This window comes from Cibotium barometz, chromosome 40, assembly GCF_041138505.1.
Source record: "Cibotium barometz isolate CiBa-2024 chromosome 40, ASM4113850v1, whole genome shotgun sequence".
In the NCBI taxonomy this organism is placed as follows: Eukaryota; Viridiplantae; Streptophyta; class Polypodiopsida; order Cyatheales; family Cibotiaceae; genus Cibotium; species Cibotium barometz.
This window is the reverse complement of record NC_141085.1, coordinates 9006495-9026596: the sequence shown is the minus strand read 5'-3', so window position 1 is coordinate 9026596 and position 20102 is coordinate 9006495.

The following is a 20102-nucleotide window of genomic DNA, read 5'->3' as shown; positions in this document are numbered from 1 at the left end:
GATTCAGCTATCTTTAAAACAATCTTTTAGTGAAACCATAGTATCATTGATCATAATCCTCCAAAATATCCAGTTGAATTCTAATTTCCAATCATTCCTTCATTGGTATACCCATTGGTATACCCATGGCATCATTGGCAACCAAAACGCTCACCACTTGTTCACTCAGGGGCCTTTTCAATAGTTCCTAGCTCATAGTACTCGGAAATATATTCACTTATAAAAATCCAGATCGACTCTCCGTTGAAGATAAGCAAGATCAACTAACAAATCTATATAAAAGAGCCATGACTCCAACAAGGCCAATCAACCAGATCCATGCCCGAGTTCAGAAAACAACTCTAACTCTTTGTTCCATTTTCTTCCTCGACACACTTGTGGGTATCTTCAGCGACTCAGAGTCTGAGCACTGTATGGTCAGCACCCTCTAGGCTCCTTCGTAGGTCACCTAGCGCTTCACTCATAGGCCACATCCTTGGTCCCTCATCCATCGTACCGGAAGCTCACCATTTAAATCGAACCGAGGAGGCTGGTCAAGACCTCGGACCGACCTTGCTACACGAGACGTCCTCCATTGACTCTCCAGCAGCTCGCAACTTTATCACTTACGTCTCCACGACCTCATTCACAAGATGGTCAAAATGCTTCCCCAACATTCGACATAAAACAGTCTCATTAAAAATAGGTCATAAATACAGTTTCTAATGAACCTTCATCTTTCCTCATTCCACATCATTTCTCGTTATTCCACATTGCTTGGCCTAGTGAAAGGTACTTTTTCTCGACGGATATTTTTATATTCTTTCTCAAATTTCTCAAATTAAATATATTCTTCTTTTGAGTAAAAGATTCATGGGATTTACAAAAATCAATTCTACATATATTTCCCAATAAAATTAATAATGCTCAAAATTCCACTTTTGATAAATACTCATAATTTGAATTATGATGAAAATTTCTCTTTTTTCATTTAATTTATTGGATCTCAAATATCGTGGGAATTCCTCTTTTTGCATTTAATTGATTGAATTCCAAATGTCATGGGAATTCCTCTTTTATCATAAAATAAATTTATCTAACATTTCTCTTTTCTTTAATAAAAATATCCATTATTTCAAATATGTCAAGAATTCCACTTTTACCATTTAAATGATTGAATTGCAAATGTCATGAAAATTCCTCTTTTATCATTTAAAAATTTCTCATGCATAAAATAAATTTATCTAAAATTTCTCTTTTCTTTAATAAAAATATCCATTATTTCAAATATGTCAAGAATTTCACTTTTACCATTAAATGAAATGTCATGGGAGTTTCTCTTTTATCATTTAAAAATTTTCTCATACATAGGATAAATTTATCTAAAATTCCTCTTTAAATTCAATAATATCCATTAATTTAAATATGCCAAGAATTCCACTTTTAGCATTTAAATGATTGAATTCCAAATGTCATGGGAATTCCTCTTTTATCATAAAATAAATTTATCTAAAATTCCTCTTTTCTTTAAAAAAAATATCCATTATTTTAAATATGTCAAGAATTCCACTTTTACCATTTAAATGATTGAGTTCCAAATGTCATGGGAATTCCTCTTTTATCATTTAAAAATTTCTCATGCATAAAATAAATTTATCCAAAATTCTTTAAATTCAATTAATTATTTATGCATAAACACTAAAAATTAGTTTTCCATGAATTTGATGAAAATCATTCTTTTAGCATAGGATGTCCAATCCTAGAATATGGTGGGAAGTCCTCTTTTAGCATTATGCATAAAAATGAGTTATGTATTAACTTCTAAAAATTTTGTCATAGCTTCGCTGCTATTATTGATAATTTTTAATATTTCTAGAAAGAATAAGACTTTGTAATACAATTATGATAGAATAACTATCCTTAGACTTAAATCCAATTTATGGAATTAAATCATAAGTTTACCATAAGTTTATTAGCATAAAAGCATAAAAAGCCATTTTCTTAACCTCTAGCTTAACAAGCTTAGAGATTGATTTTGAATTAAGAATTTATCAATTAGAAGCATTCATTTGCTAAAGAATTAGTCATAGGAATGGCTATTCTTTTGGAAGAGAGAGCTATACATAAAAAGCATCCTAATTAAGCATAAAGATTAGCTTTTTTGTGATTAATCATTAGACTTGCTATAGAAAGCTTGATTTGCATTGAAAACAATTAATTTGAAACTTATAAAGCTTGAGAGAGGTTGAGAAGTGAAATCTTTTGAGAATATTAATGAAAACCATGAAATTACTTCTTACCTCTAGATTTGGCTTGCTTCTTTATCTTAGAAGGAAGCCCCGAACCAATCAATTGATTTAGTATGTTGAGAAGAAAGCTCCAAGGATTGTTGAAGAGAGAGAGAGAAGCTCCAATCTCTCCAAAAGTAGAGGATTTTTAAGAGATAATAGAGCAAATATCATTATTTTAATGTAATACTGGCATGGTATAGTTCATAAATGAGAATACAAAAGAATGAGGGTCTATTTATAGGTGAAGGAGGTCACTAGTTTGATCTAGGAGAGAGGAGAGATAAAAATATCTCAATATTTTTGAATTAAAAACCCTCCCACATAATGATCGAGGTCACTAACTGAGTCCAACTAAGTTCTAGAATTTTCCAGCTTCAGTTTGGCTGAATTTGGACAAGATTTAGACCAGTCTAGCTGCCAGTTTGATCCAGGAGAGAGGAGAGATAAAAATATCTCAATATTTTTGAATTAAAAACCCTCCCACACAATGATCGACACCAATTATTTGAGATATTATGGCATTGCACATGGTTTGACCACTTCTTGAGAGAGTGAACCTTAAGGTTTCTCTCGCTTCTTCACTTAAGCTTCTTTTCCAAAGATAGGGTAGTTTAGTGCCATTTTCATGAAGTTTATGAAAAGATTCAGGGGAGAAGAGAGCTTGACATCTTGCAAGCACACACACACTCACACAAACCCTAGAAGAGAATACACAAGGTGAGAGGCTGAAAATTCTTCTTCTTCTTCACACAACAAAAGATGTCTACAAAGAAGATAAAGTGACTAACACACATAATAGAGTATATACAAGTGGTCCATAATGTGAACACGCTAGGTGAAGCAAAAAGGTGTGGACTAGTCGGTGTAGTCCAGCTGTAGAGTCTTTGGCAAAGATATATCGGTGTGCCAGCTACCAAACCCACCAATGTGTTGATATATATATATAGGCAGTGATGTGTGTGAACACACTTAAGACCACCGGGACACTTGTTCCCTCTTTAGGAGGTTTTTTTCCCCGGCTTGTATATACGCCTATCGTTCTAGGGCTAACTTATCTTTTGTACATTGACACAATCTAATACATTGTGTGTTGTGTGCATTCTTGCTTCTTCTTCTCCAAGATTTGTGTGCTTTCCTGCAACCCTAATTCCAACAATTGGTATCAGAGTAGGCATCGGCTCCCAGGGCTACGCCGCCGGCACCCTCCGACTCACGTTCTCCAATTGAGGTGAGCTTTTACGAGTGCTTGCAAGTCCCTATACTTTGCAATTAAGCTCGTAGGACCATGCGTTCTTAGAAATCGCATCTGAGGTCGTTTCGGGCTCCGTTTTTGCATTGCAAGTTCTGCACAGGTGTTTTCGTCATTTTCTGCACAAATTTTGAAGTCTGGTACATGTGTCAACAAAAAAGGAGAAGGCCTTGTTGACTGGCACAATTGAAAATGCCGCATAAGGTGAGGAAAAGTGAATGTCATGCTTGTTCTAAGCTTCTCTGAGAACTTGCTGAACATTGCATCAATGTCTTCATGTGTGTGACCCACCATGAGAAACCCAACTTGGATCATCTTGAAGGTCCCTCGTGCCACAAGCAATGATAAATATGCAAAGAGATAACGGTTTTTGTTTTCTGATCCACAATTATCTAGCTGTAGTAACAAGTTTTCTGGTAGTTGTTTAAAACCTTGTTGTCCATTAGTATTATGTCCTCCATTAGTGTAGTAGTATGAGAACCTTGTTGATGGTAGTCTAGTGCTTTCCTTGAGTTTAAAGCATTTAGCAACAAAGAGCTTGATCTTGGCATTCCATCTAGTTGTAGATCACCAGCTTCATGCCTGTCAAGTCGCTCCAAGTTCTTGAAACACAGAGACAATGAGGCAACTGTGAAGTTAGGATCATGGGGCCAAAGATCAATCGCGCAAAGTGCCCATATCTTCCTTCCCCATGCCCATGTGTGATCATGCCTGTCAAGGAAATTGGTAGTTGAGTGGATCTATCTGTCTCTTTTGATCGAACTCTCAACCTCGGGATAGCTGTCTTTTGTTGGTCCATCTTGTCATGTATGATGCACAAGTTCTTTTCAGGATTTGCGCATTGATGCTAGACGCCATCCATAGTATATGTTTCAACAACTTTGTTGTTGCAGCATGTGACTTCGACGCTTCCTCAATAGTATGTTGCATTCTTCAAGGCATTTGGTTGCTGCAAGTTGTTCTTTGATCTCTGAGCAGACACTACATTTGGAGAACTCGCTTGTCTTTGATAAGGTGACATGCTTGAACTCTGTATTCCAAATTCGATTGAATGTGGACAAAGACATTTGCTTACATCCAATAGCATCTAATGTGGCATTCACTTCTTCCCATATGTCTATTTGCTTATAAACATCTGGGATGACCAATTGTGTCTCTCTGGAACCATCCTGCATGGTTCTACTTTTATGTGGCATTTGCTCTGCATTCTTCTCAATAAAGTCTCTCAAGATTGCCCTGCCCATTTGTGTGTGATCCCAAGCTGCTCTAATTGCTCCTTTATTGCCATGCATTGCCCTCCTTACGCCATTCTCAAATTGTAACCTATACCTGTAGAAAGATGTTTTGGGGATGCCATGCATCCCATACCATGCCCTACCACATACAACTTTCCCATTGAATATAAAACTGTATTTTCGTGTACCCATATTGTCAATGCAGCATGATGACTCCAAAACACCATAAACATAGTTGGTACGTTCTTCCAAACGTAACCCCCAGAAGTGCCTCCACAATTAGTGTACTGCATCTCTATCAGCATATTGACAATACTTTGCAGGACAACAATCAATTGTAGCAACAAGTAAAACTGATTCCATTGAGGTTCTCAAGTTTGAAGCTTTGAGAGCAAGAATTCTAGGCCTTCTATTGATCATACAATATGATCTCTTCTGTAAGAAAGTGGATTTTGAACCTGAAATAAAGTCCTCAGTTTCCTCACACACATCTTTTATGCTCTCATTTGGAGATGTGAAAGCTTGTGTTTCCTGTTCATGTAGCAGTGGTGTACCATAATCAAAAGTGACCTGTTTTATAGGCCACCTAACCAAATTGACGCACTGAAGCATGTCACATGTGTCTATCCCTGTAGTTGGATCAAGGATCTGATCTACCACCACACCCACATCTTCTTCTCCTAATAGATCAAAGTTAATCACATCATATGGAAATGTTAAGAGAATAATCCCTGTTCCAACGTACTTCTCATTGCCTTCTGTGCAGAGCATCACTTTATGCTCTTTCCAACTTTCACGGATACTTGGAGTGTCCTCATCTCCAACAGCATTAAAATCATTAGAAGGTGGCACCGCATGATCATCATCAACAATCATGAAGGCACCTGTAACAACCACCACATCTTTCTTTTCCCACTTTACAAAACTACCCACCACTGCCTGAATAACCTTTGTTGCATTGTTGTTTGGAAATGGCAAGCAAGCTGCATCATTTAGGCAGTTGTCGATAGAAACTGACAAAAATCCATCTCCAAGGACTTGCCCATGGCATGTGTCAGTTGGACGTATTGCACATACTGTTCCAAGTGCAACAACATCTCGATCCATCATCAAATTGACACGATCCCCACAATGAAAGTCTTGGTCCATGTTGCCTGAGTAAGTGAAAAAATTTGAGATTTAATCATAAGCGATTGAGTGATCTTATATTCATCATAAGACATTTAATCATAAGAGATTGAGTGATCTTATATTCATCATAAGACATTTAATCATAAGAGATTGAGTGATCTTATATTCATCATAAGACATTTAATCATAAGAGATTGAGTGATCTTATATTCATGAAGTAATCACATAGCATTGATAATGAAAACATGCATTAATAGATGACAAGCTGAAGTATACATTGCAAAATTAGTGCAATATTCCATTTTCCAACATCATAAGAGAGAGAATAAATTTGACCACATGGCCAAAACTTGTTTTCTCAATGAACATGGTAGTATATCCTTGATCTAGATTACTTGAGTTACTAGATAAAAAAGGTCTATGTAGTCATCACATTGCTTAGTTGAAATGGATGCTTTGACCATATGGCCAAAACTTCATTAGCCTATAATATATGCACATCATATCTTACTTTAGTATATATGCACATCATATCTTACTTTAGTATAAAAAGTATTCATGGTGTGTGTGATGGTCTACATAATGTTTTAGCCAAATGGACAAATTCTCGCACGGCTTATCATTCTTAAGACATGGGTAGATCATTTGTTACTTTTCCATGGGAAGATAATTTATTGTGTGCTAGTGTAGAGAATGTTTTAGCCACAAATCCTATCAAAGCTTATTGTTCTTATAATATGTACAAATCATATGTAGCTTTTCCATGGAAGACAGTATATTGTGTGCTAGTGTAAAGAATGTTTTAGCCACATGGTTGAATCCTCTCAAGGATTATCATTCTTAAAACATATGTAGATCATATGTTACTTTTTTGCGGAGGACACTTTATTATGTGCTAGTGTAGAGAATGTTTTAGCTACATGGTCCGATCCTCTCAAGGCTTATCATTCTTATAATATCTATAGATCATATGTTACTTTTTCATGGAAGATAATTTATTGTGTACTAGTGTAGAGAATGTTTTAGCCACATGGTTGAATCCTCTCAAGGATTATCATTCTTAAAAAATACTTATATTATATGTGACTTTTCCATGGGAAGACAATTTATGGTGTGCAAGTTTAGAGAATGTTTTAGCCACATGGTCGAATCCTCTCAAGGCTTATCGTTCTTAAAATATTTACAGGCCATATGTAACTTTTCCAAGGAAGACAATTTATTGTGTGCTAGTGTAGAGAATGTTTTAGCCGCATGGTCAAATCCTCTCAAGGTTTAATGTATTGCAGGCATAGTATGAATAAGATTTGGTTGGTGCAAAGTTTATGTCCACGTGGTAAGTAGAATAGTTATTAATATATTGGGAAGCACAAATGTTAGTGCATGCACAAGCAATAATTTTGGATGCAAAATTGAATAATCATATACCAATAGTTGGTATTATGGCCTAAATGTAGTGCACATTGTCAGTAATATACATCAAGAAGTAACTAATATGAGTTGTGTCAAATTAAAAAGTAGATTTGAAAAGAGTAGATTTATCCATATAATGAAAAGTAAAGGTCGTGAAAATAGAATAGCAAGATATGAATCTTATTTTATATGGCATTAATATTAGAATAGCCTCAACACCTTGAAATATCTATGTAGACATAGGAACTCTTGTAGCAAAGCAATAAATGATGCAAAATGAGTAATCCTATGTAACTAACTTATTGCTTTCTATGTTGTCTTATAAAAAAATATATCAATAAATTAATATTATATTTAAAAACATGATATTTTAATATTTATTATTCAATATAATATTTAATAATATAACTTATTATCATAATATAAAATAATATTGTATTATAATAGTATATTGTGGAATATAATAATATTATAATATTGTTCATTATAGTGGTGGATTTCTTGGAAACTCTAAATGACATTTGAGGCACTAGTTGCTATGGGCAATGCTCCCTAATGGGGGTTTGGGGGCAACGTCCCTAGCCGGGGGTCCGAGGGGCAGCGCCCCCCAGGGTCTGGGGGCAACGCCCCCAGTCGGGGGTCCGGGGGGCAGCGCCCCCCGGCGGACCCGGTGGGGGTGCAACGCCCCCGGTGGGGGGGCGTTGCCTCCCGTCCCCCGCCGGTGGGGGATGGGAGGCAACGCCCCCAGCGGCGGGGTCTGGGGGCGTTGCCCCCCGTCCCCCATTTACGAACTTTGATATGAAAAAAAATTGATTGCTTAATTCTTATTACGACCTTTGATAAAATTGATTTTTTAAAGATAATTCCATTTATTGTCAAACGTCCATATTTTATAAACGTTCTTCATTAAATGTGATATATTCTTGAGAATATATGCTTCATTAAAGAAGATATCCTTTAATGATGTGAACCTAAAAGTGATTTTTTTAAGATAATTCCATTTATTGTCAAACGTCCATTTTTTATAAATGTTCTTCATTAAATATGATATATTCTTGAGAATATATGCTTCATTAAAGAAGATATCCTTTAGTGGTGTGAACCTTTTCTAAGAATTTGAATTTGGCCCTCTTTTTATCTTCTCTCTCTACGATTTTCCTCTTCTCCTAAAAACGTACTCTTCTTCTTGCTCGCACTTTCGACCCTGGTTTTTGTTCTTGCTCTCTTTGTGATGTTTTCTCTACATTACGACTCACCTAAGCTCTCTAATCAAAAGATTTAGTTGTGCTTAAGCAAGATTTTGACCCTTCATGTATTATGCTTCATCTACATATCTACTTCTTTTCATCTTCTTGTTTCTGTCTTCACACGCTAATCAGATGCTAATCAAAAGCGACTTTGCCAGCAAGCTTCACAAAACAATAACAGCCATTCACAATATTGACGCTAATCAAAACTTTGCCAGCAAGCATCGTAACCATAGCCATTTAAAGGTAGGCTCTTTGCCTCATGCATGTTCTTTGTTTTCTTAATTTTTTGGTTCATAATACTTTATTACATAATTAATCTTTCTTATCATAATTACCTAGTAAGATAAATAAGATCATATAGTACATTCATGACATAAAAATAAAAATATGGTTAACTTCACACCCAGTTTTCTTTAAATCGAGAATGTTTCTTGACTAAGAGCCTACTTGAAAAAACAAACAATGCAGAAATAAGAAAACAAGTATGAAACTAACCTTGATCAGTTTTTCAACACTCTTGTTATGGCAAAGATGCGACCTTGTCCCTTGAGAATGCTTCTGTCTTGCTGACTCTTCTTGTATGCTGCGTTGACCTTGCTTGTATAAGCGTATTTGTATATACTACTTGCACATATGTGTAATCACTCGCTATGCAGAAAATAGTGATCTATCCATGTAGCACAATAGAGACTAATTGGACATTGTAGAATAATTCTCTGTATATGTATGCATTTCACATGAAATGACTTTTTCGAGACACACATATACTTGTGCTTACAAAAGAGGTAACAAAAATATACTTCTGGTTATATGATGCTTCAAACAAAAGTGACTGTGTGGCCAAAAGCCATGGTCAATATGAAAGCTTCTTTCTGAAATAGCCATAGGATATTGCCTTGTGGTCAAATCTTTGTACCTCAACTATTACACGTAACATGTTGTGTCTCTATTGCATATGAGACTAAAATCGGATGAAAGTAAGAAAATCATGCATACTTTCAATGTCACATAATAATATGGCTAAAATCCATGGACACCTATGTTTGATTGTTACATGAAATTATGGTTAAAATCCATGGACACCTAGGTTATTAAGATGGTTCTTTTTGTGTTGTAAATTTTTTTTAATCATCTTATATCCAAGATCACTTGTACATTGAAAGGATTTAAGGAAGTTGGCCAAGTAGAGCTGTCTTCTAAGAGTAAAACCAAACATAGCAAAGTTTTTACCATATGGTCAAATTCTATAGAAGACATCTCCTTAAAAAACCCATGCTACACATAGAATATAAATTATCAATTGGCCACTTTCATGACAATATGTCCACGATGAATCTATGACGATGTCTACATGAAATTTGGTATTACAAAAAAACCTTTCATTGTGGCATGAGAGTATGGATAAAATCCATGCTCACTTCTGTATATCCATTAGTGATCTCTAACATTAGTGCTCTCCATTGTCACAAGATTTGTTCATATGGTCAAATTCTACCTTATAATTATTACATTCAACGTTTTGGACACATAGGCTTTTGCCTTGTGGTCAAATCTTTGTATCTCAATTGTTACATGTAACACATTGTCTCTCTGTTTCATGTCAAACTAAATTTGAAATTATGGGAAAAAAGTAAGAAAATCATGTATTCTTTCAATGTTGCATAATAGTATGGCTAAAATCCACGAGCACCTATGTTTGATTGTTGCATGGAATCATGGTTAAAATCCATGGACACCTAGGTTACTAAGATGGTTCTTTTTCTGTTCTAAAATTCTTTTTCAATCATCTTAATTTCAAGATCACTTGTATATTGAAAGGCCTCAAGGGAGTTGGCCAAGTAGAGGTGTCTTCTAAGAGTAAAACTAAACAAAGCAAAGTTTTTTCCACATGGTCAAATTCTATAGAAGACATCTCTTCAAAAGCCCATGAATATGAATTATCAAATGGCCACTTCCACTATAATAGGTCCATGATGAACCTATGACCATGTCTACATGAAAATTGGAATTACAAATAAACCTTTCATTGTGGCATGAGAGTATGGATAAAATCCATGCTCACCTGTGTTTGATTGTTGCATGAAATTATAGCTAGAATCTATGAGCACCTAGCTTACAAAGATGGTTCTTTTTGTGTTCTGAAATTGTATATGGATCAAGATCACTTGTATATGGAAAAGCCTCAAGGCTAGGTAGAGATTCCTTCTCAGAGTAAAACTAGATAGATAAAAGTTTTTGCCATATGGTCAAATTAAATAGAACACATTTCATAGAAAAACCCATGATCCAAACTACAAGGTATTGTCCTTCTTGCAATTATATTTCATTCAATAAACCTTCATATAGCCATCTCATTTCTTGGAACGATATTTGACCATATGGTTAAAATCTAAGCCATACATAGAATATGAATGCTCAAGTGACCAATTCCATTGTAATAGATCTATGGTGAAATGATCACCACTCGTACACAAGATTTTTGACATTACAACAAAACCTTCATACTCTAGAAGACCATGTTGATATGGACACTAGACCCTAGTCACATGGAATGTGTTTAGTTGGAAAAAGTACACCTCTACTACAATCCATTACTACTCTCGACTGTCCCAAGATTTGGCTATATGGTCAAATTCTACCTTGCAATTGAGGACAAATTACATTCAACATTTTGGACACAAGGGATTTTTTTCTTGTTGTCAAATATTTGTATCTCAATTCTTACACTATAACACGTTGTTTCTCTATCACAAGTCAACTAGATTTGAAATTATGGACAAAAAAAGAAAATAAAGCACACTTTTATGGTTGCATGATAGTATGGTTAAAATAAAAGGTACCCTTGTAATACCTTACAATATGGTCAAATTCTACCTTACAATATAGGCATATTACATTCAAATCTTTGTATCTCGTCGACGGTTACACATAGCACATTGAGTCTCTGTCGCATGTCAAACTACATTTGAAGTTATGGGGACAAAATTCTTTGTGAATCATCTTGTATTCAAGCTTACTTGTATATGGTTATGCCTCAAGGAAGTTGACCATATAGACATGTCTGCTCAGATTAAGCAAATTAGAGCAGACATTTCCTTTACAATCCATGCTACAAACTCGGGGGGTCCACTATATGGAAGCCCCTCCTACGACGTGCGTTCAAGCGGTATTTAAAAATCCCCTTATCTGTGAATTTTGAGCTAATAAAACTACCCCTTTTTCTTTATAAACTTACGGTTTTTTTTCCAAAGAACAATTAAAATACCCCACTTGTAATTGTATTTCTGTAAATTTACCCAATATTTTGGATTAAAAAAACCCCACCTAATGATCGCACGTGGTAGACTTACATATTTTGAGGTGCACCCCCCGAGGCTACAAACTACAAGGTAGTGTCCTTCTTGCAATGATTTTTTATCCAATAAATATTCATATGGCCACTTGTACAACAACACATTTATAGTCTAGAAGACCATGTTGGTATGACCAAATTGCCAACACTAGACCCTAGTGGCATGGAATGTGTTTAAATGGAAAGGACCTCTATTGATATCCATTATTGCTCTGCATTATGACAAGATTTTCAAACTCTACCTTACAAATGAGGACATATTAAGGTTAATTTTTTTGATAAAATTATTTTTTACCTTACTATAAGAAAAAACTTTCCACATGCCATGTTTGTGCCAAGGACATGTTACATTGTTTTCTTCTTGAAATCATACTTTACCTGTGGTACATTTTCGCTAGCCATATGAATCTAACACAGTCCCCTTTTACATAAGTTTAGACCATATGGACAAAACAATTTTCTATGGTGAACTTATCACCACTCATTGTCCATTGTATTGCCATTGCAACAAAAAAAATATACTCTATAAGGCTATGTTGGTTTGGCCAATTTTCTAGATATAGACTATGGTGGCATGCATCTTCCTTATTTAGAAAGATCAAATGTAATATTTCTCAATTGTTATAAGTTTTGGCATTATTATCGCCAAATTATACCTTACAAATAGGGACATACTAACTTAACCCTTTGTAGGATGAGATTTGGACATATGGTCAAATTCTATATCTCATCAAAATGCATATTGTATTCAACACTTTCTATTTTGAGATGTGAAAATATTATCAACATGCATACTAAAACATGGCGTGATATATCAAGGTCCTCTAGTACTAAAAAAACTTTAGTAAAGACTTTGAAAATTCATGATACTAATAAACATGTATATACCCTCCTTCTTGTGATAAGTATTTCATCCAAACTACATTTTGTATAAGCCAGAACACTCTAACTTGGTCCTTTTTTAGATAATATTTCACCAAATAGACAAATCTATAAGCCTATGTTTTTATGTCCAATTTTCTAGGAATAGAATATGGTGGCATGCATCTTCATCAATTGGAAAAGCCAAATTTGATGTTTCTCTCCATTGTGAAAATATCTTGCCATATGGTCAAATTCTAGCTTAAGAGTTAAACTCTTCTATGATAATATTTGGAAATACATTGGTCAAATCCTATGCATGCATATTATAATCATAACTTTATTGAATAAAGTTTTGGCCATGTGGTCAAAACCTAATATTTCTATGCAATATCTTGCCATATGGTTAAATTCTAACTTAAACCCTTTCTATGATGATATTTGGACATACATTGGTCAAATCCTATGCATGCATATGGTAATCATAACACTATTGAGTAAAGCTTTGGCCATGTGGTCAAAACTTGAGATTTATTTCTAATATATCTTATTTTTTGTACTTATGTAGGTTTATTCAATGGCAAAGAAATCTACTTCGGCAAGGAAGGAGAATCAAATCATTGATGGAGTTAGTGGGGATTTTGTGTGGCCTTGGTTTATGGATGTTTATGATAAAGAAGGAAAAAGGGCAAACAACATTTGTCCTTTTATATGCTTGAAAGCTTGAGGATTCAACATATGATCAAGTTGGGATCATTGAGGGGTTGATGGATGTGCTGGGAAGGAAGGGATCCCGTGTATTGTAGTAAAGATCAAGGGAAAGAACATTGAATACAACCTGGATCCCTTATCTTTTCAATCTACACATATAAAAGAGGATAAAGTATACTCTTTGAGAGCAATGGGTTGGAGCCTCCTAAAGGAGATATCAGGCACACAAGACATAATAGCTACATTTGAGTCTATCAAGCATAGTGAACTTCTTTTTCCTACAAAACATGGTGATCGACCAAAGAAGAGGACAAAGATTCAAGATGCACAAGCACAATCAATAGCTTCAAACTCACAGGCTCTTGTTTGTGAGTGTACCTCCTAACACTCCTCTAGACAACACAAACCAATCTTCAAAGGCACAAGTAATCCAAGCAACACCTTTGGTGTCACTTGAAGTCAAGGGTGTTGAAAGAACCTTTGACTTTTCGGACATGGTTAAGAAGAAGGGTAAAAAGGATGGTTCAGGATTTCACATGTTTGAAAAATACTTTCCATTTGGCTCAACCACATAGTTTCCTATTGATGTTGGTAGATGCTATGAGGCACCACCTTTATATGCCTATAGAACACTTTGTTGGGATTATGTGCAAAATTTAACATCATCTTTTGTAAAGAATCCCATAAATCCAGCAACAGCAGCATACCTCATGCCCTTTTTGGAGGAAAGTGATGTGAAGCGACCCATGCATCGTGACGAGGTGGAAGTGGATAAGCTACATTCTTACTCCTATTGGATCATATCAGGTCTTCACTCAATCCATGTGGCAAAGATCTATATCCTAAGTAGCACTCATCGATGCCTAGCAACCAAACGTCTATATGCCACAAGGAATGCAAGAATCTTGGTGGACTGTCCTGCTGAAATGTGCATTGAGATTTCTAGGATGACAAATATGGAATCCCACAATGTTATGAAGAATGGTCCTTATCTTGAGCAACTTCAACAAGTAAGGGATCAATGGATAGCATTTGGGTCTCCACCAAAACCTCAACAAGGGCTTCCAAAAGAGTACCATGGGAGGTAATGATGTACAACATTAGCTTGTCTCATTCAAGATGCATTTGGTGTTTTCTTTCTCATTTCATATTTTTATTTTTGATAGAGATTTATAGAATACATTGGAGAAAAGTGTGCATCACATGATTGTCATATGATAGTGAGCACACAAGAGATATTTGATGGTTGGATTACCATCATGAAGAGATACTCAAAGGGGGAGCTTTCATCTCAAGAGGATACCACCACAAAGAAGGGAAGGCAGCCTTCTCCCGTAACGTTTCGTTGCCTTATGGGTCTAAAGGATGGGGACATCCTTTTGATTACAAAAGGAAGTTAATGATGGACACATCGTCTTTCTTAGAAACAAATGGGACAAAGAGGATGTTGTTGACATGGAGACAAGGGCAAAGCAAATCAAGCAAGATAGGGTGCTCCATGAGGAGCTAGTTTCTCTCTTCAATGCCTCAACTCATGCTAGCAATAGTATGATGAAGAGTTGGGAAGATCTTGTTGCTGAATACGACATCACCAACGATGTATACACAAAGATTTTAGGTGTTTGTAGTGATTGGGTGTCAAAAAAGCTCACACGTGGGGCTGATGCAGGACCATTGCCAAATGGTGCAAAAGACATTGTAAACTTTCTTATTATGAAGAAGCAAGATCCTCTTCATTCTTCTACTAGCTTACCTTGGCAAGTATATATTGTGGGGTGCAACCTTGAGGCATTCGATCTTATATACAATGTGTATAAAGATCCTATTACAATTGGTGTGGTTGTCTTAGAAGTGGCACATGGAGTTGGGGGCATGACATGGGATTCTATCATGTTTGGAAAGGTGGTCTTCACATTGTTAAAAATGACATGTGAGCCTAAACAATTCATTTTGTTGTCATTTCTCAACCGCAAACAAATGGCAGCTATGGAGGAGGCCCTTGAGACTCTTTCATGCAAGTACCATATGCAAGTTGGAAGTGTTGACTTCCTACCAATGGCCAAGAGTCTTGCTTTTGGGGCCATGGATTCATTTGTTGTGTTGACACTTGTGACCATGGAGAAAAGCTTCATCAATCTAGATCAATATGTTGGAAATTCCAGCAAGCCATGCATTTTGGATATTGAATCCATTGAAGCCATTGACAAGGAAGGAAAGGATGGAGAGCTTGAAGAAGAACAAACTATTGCAAAGGCCATATTTAGAAAGAAAAAGAAGGTCATCAAGGCTACAATCAAGGCATTCAATGATGCACATGAGGTTGTATGTGATATATTCTCATGTGGTGTTGCATCAAAGCTCGCATTGGAACATCACATGAAGACTATTGCAGTGGTGTGCAATAGTCAAGAGCAAAGAGAGATTGAAGCAGCATGTTGTAGAGCCCATGAGAGCACCAACCCACCTACAAGTGCTCAAGAGGTTCCTCCCATTGGCGATCTAGCTCTTGACCTACCGCCGGAGGGTGTGGATGAATCAAGCCAAGACATAGCAAATATTATTATGAAAGAGAGGTTGAAGGCTACTTCAGGTGTTTAAACCTCTCCATCTCTAACTTTTGTCAATGAGAACACTATGGTGTAAGGTTGAACTTGTGTTTTGGAGGACGATTTCATGACATAACATTTCCTACATATTTTCTCATTTTGTGGTGCTATCTAAAGCAAGCCTTACAAGCCTATTTCTCTCAGTTTTGTGTTTATTGTTTAAGAGTCCTTATTTCTTGAAATATTTTCATCATATTGTACCTAAAATTGGTTGCAAAAAGTTTGTGCTTTTGTATTAAAATACAAGTATGAAGCACATGATAATGTTGGAAGAAATATTTTCTTGTATGGTATAGCTAGAATGCTTCAATCAATTGCTATTACATTACTTTGATCCAAATGTTGGTAATAGTTTTCTCTAAAGTTTTGTGTCCAATATTTTGCCATGTGGTCAAATATATCAGAAGAAAATGTTTTGTGTCATACAACTACATTGAGTTTTTCAATTTCAATTGCAGTGCTTTGATTGAAACATTGGTATGACTTGTATTATCAAAGGTGTCAATGTGGTGTCTATTGATATTAGGCCACATGATCTAATATTTTTTTTCTTGAAATATGTTTTTCTAAGTATGCTGAACATGCATGTCCTACATGCACATCAATGTGGAATATTGTAGCATGTGTGTATGGAAAAATATTCTAAAATGTTCATTGCAACTATATACATTGTTGTATCTTAATTCAATAGTCATATAATAACTTTTTGAGATTTTTTTGCCACATGGTCAAAAATATATTTTGATGACCATCCATGCATACTATTTGCATATTAAATTTAATGTCTTATACAATGTACATATGGAATAGTACAATAAACTTAGCCCTATTGAACTATATATAATGTTTTTATCTTAGCTTACTAGCTCTAAAATGAAAAAAAAATCTTGTAAGAGACTAGATGTCTATTTTGTTCTTAACCTTTGTGTTGTATGATAGAATGATTCAAATTTGACTAAGAATAGTCTATTTGCATATTTGGCAGATTTGAGCAGAGCAAACAAAGTAAGTGATGTGGCCTTGGCGAAAAGTGCTGCCAAACTATGTGTGATACTTGATCTCAATGGTCTTCTTTTACAACGTTGTTTTTCCAAATCAAAGAGGTTCCAAAGTTTTCGAGTGGACAAGCAATGGGTTGTTCTTCGACCAGGATGCATTGAGTTTCTTGAAGCTACATTTGTAAGATTCCAAGTGGGAGTTTGGTCTACAGCTTCACACAAAAATGTCATCGCAATAATCAATTGCTTGGAGAGCTATGCAAAAAGGAGATATCCTTTTTTCATGATTTGGGGACAGGAGAAATGCCATACGCATCCACTCAAGATCATCTATCGGCCAGACAAGATGGGGGTGGAAGCAATGTTCAAGCCCCTTCAATATGTGTGGAACGAATATGGCAATGTTTGTGAACATAGCAAGACTATTTTGATAGATGATAGTCCCTACAAGGGGTGTCCTAACCCTCTTGAGAACTGCATCTATCCACAGACATTTGATGTTAACCAAGGAGACTCAATCTTGATTGAGGAACTTCTACCCTACTTGACTCGCTTAAGTGGATCCCATGATGCACGTGAAGTCATAAAATTTGATCAATATGGACTTGAGCCAGTTCAATATGGACGAGTTGTACACACAATTCAAGGTTGTGATTGACACATGGCTTAAAGGAGATGATAATGCTATGTCATCTTCATCATCAGTAAACCCAACAGCATCAATCGTGGAGATGGAATATATATGAAACAATCTTCAATCACTTCTTGCTTGAAGAGATCATCAATTATACAAGGATCATCATCAAGAGTCTCAATTCATCCAACCCATCCATTGGGTGTCTCACAAGTATCGAGATTAAAGCGGATTCCTTTGGTTTCTACTCTAAAGGATATGGAAGCAATGCAACTTGCTCATCAGCTAGGATATAAGGAAGACTACATAAATGGTTGTGTAGCTAGACACTTCATAAAAAACCTTCAAAAATTGTACTTTCCATGAAAATGATGTGACACAAAAATAATACACTCTTTTCTACAACTTGTAACTTGGTGTTTGTAAATGCGTTCAACATCAGAGAGACTAGCTCAAGATTTCTGGATTGTGATTTCATGGAAGAATTCATTATATTATATACAAGCTCCTCAATGAAGAATGATATTCTAAATGTAATTTGATGGAGAAAATGTGTTTTTATGAAAAGGTATACTAATTGTGCTTTGATATTAAATGAATGCGTGCATGAATGCAAAATATACTAGAAAAGTTTAAATCTCAAATTAGTCTCGGTATTGTTGTTTTGAATTTTATTTTCAAGTATATTGTTGAAGTTATATCGGCGGAAGAAGCAATTTCTTGTATGGTAGCTAGAATGCTTGAATCAATTCCAATTGCATTACTTTGATCCAAATATTTGTCTAAAGTGTTGGATCTTTTGATGTTTTACCACATGGTCAAATATATAGGAAGAATTTTTTTTGTATCATATAGCTACAATGCTTTTGCCAATTGCAATTGCACTGCTTTGATTGAAATATTGGTATGACTCATATTATCAAAGGTGTCAAGTTGGTGTCTATTGATATTTGGCCACATGGTCGAATATTTTTCCTCTTAAAATATGTTTTTCTATGTATGATCTACATATATGTCCTATATGCATATTAATGTGGAAGTGTTGTAGCATGTGTGTATGGAAATATATTCTAAAATGTTCATTGCAGCTATATGCATTGTTGCTTCTTAATTCAATATATTCTAAAATGTTCATTGCAACTATATGCATTGTTGCTTCTTGATTCAATAGTCCTATAATATTGTCTTTTGTGATCTTTGGCCACACGGTCAAAAATATACTTTTATGAAGTATCTTGTGGTCATGTAGCTAGAAACTTCATTAAAAAACTTTAGAATTTTACCTTCCGCAAAAATGATGTGATAAGGCAACAATACATTCATGTCTCTAACTTATACCTTGGTGTTTATAAATTCTTTCAACATTGGAGACTAGCTCAAGGTTTTTGGGTTGTGATTTCATAGAAGACTTGATTGTTTTGTAAACAAGATCATCATGGAAGAGTGATATTCTAACTATATTTTGATGGAGAGAACGGGCTTTGATGAAAAAATATACCAACTGTGCTTTGATATTAAATGACTGCAGTATGAATGCAAAGTATACTAGATATATTAAATCTCAAATTAGTCTCATTATTGTTATTTTGATTTTTATTTTCAAGGGTAACGTAGATATCCTTTTTCCAACTTAGAAACATTCAGCACAAATATAGACAAAAAGAATATAGTGTGCTTTGATCTCAAATAATTCTAAGTAATATTTTTTGGGATTTTCTTTTTGAGACTATTAACCACACATACATATTCTTTCCAACTTACTAGAAAGAGCTAACCAGAATAATAACCATACTATTATATTGTATGGCGACTATGCATATGTAGTCAAAGGTCAAGGGTTGGAGAGAGAGAGAGAGAGAGAGAGAGAGAGAATGCATTGAAGTCCAAGCATCATGTATTAATATAAAGTGAAGTAAAGAAGAAATTCCTTAGGAAAACACACATACTCTATAGTTTTCTAGTTATTTTTTCAACATTTAATTTGCTTTATTCTCATAGATAAGGTAAACTTTTAGGTTTGGCTATAAAAATACAAATATTTCTATACAAAATGCATAAAAAATAGATCTATTTCTCAAAGTGGGACTTAGGAAATTCCCAAATTTCCCAATATGGTGTTATAAAAACAAGTTCAAACCTAGGAAAGGGTAAAGAGCTAATGTCTGAGACCACCTCGAGCTAAAGGGATCTGTAAGGACATTCACAAAACATGTCCTTAGCTGACAAGCATGCAACCTTAAAGTCATGCCAAGGTGGGCACTGTGTGAGCAAAGCAATGTCTTGTAGTAGATAAATTCAACTGTGTGTAGAAAGACCCTCTATATTTCTTTTGTAAGATGGTGCTAAAACATATAAAGCGGCCTTACCTTGCTTAATATCAAATAAGGAAAGCCTA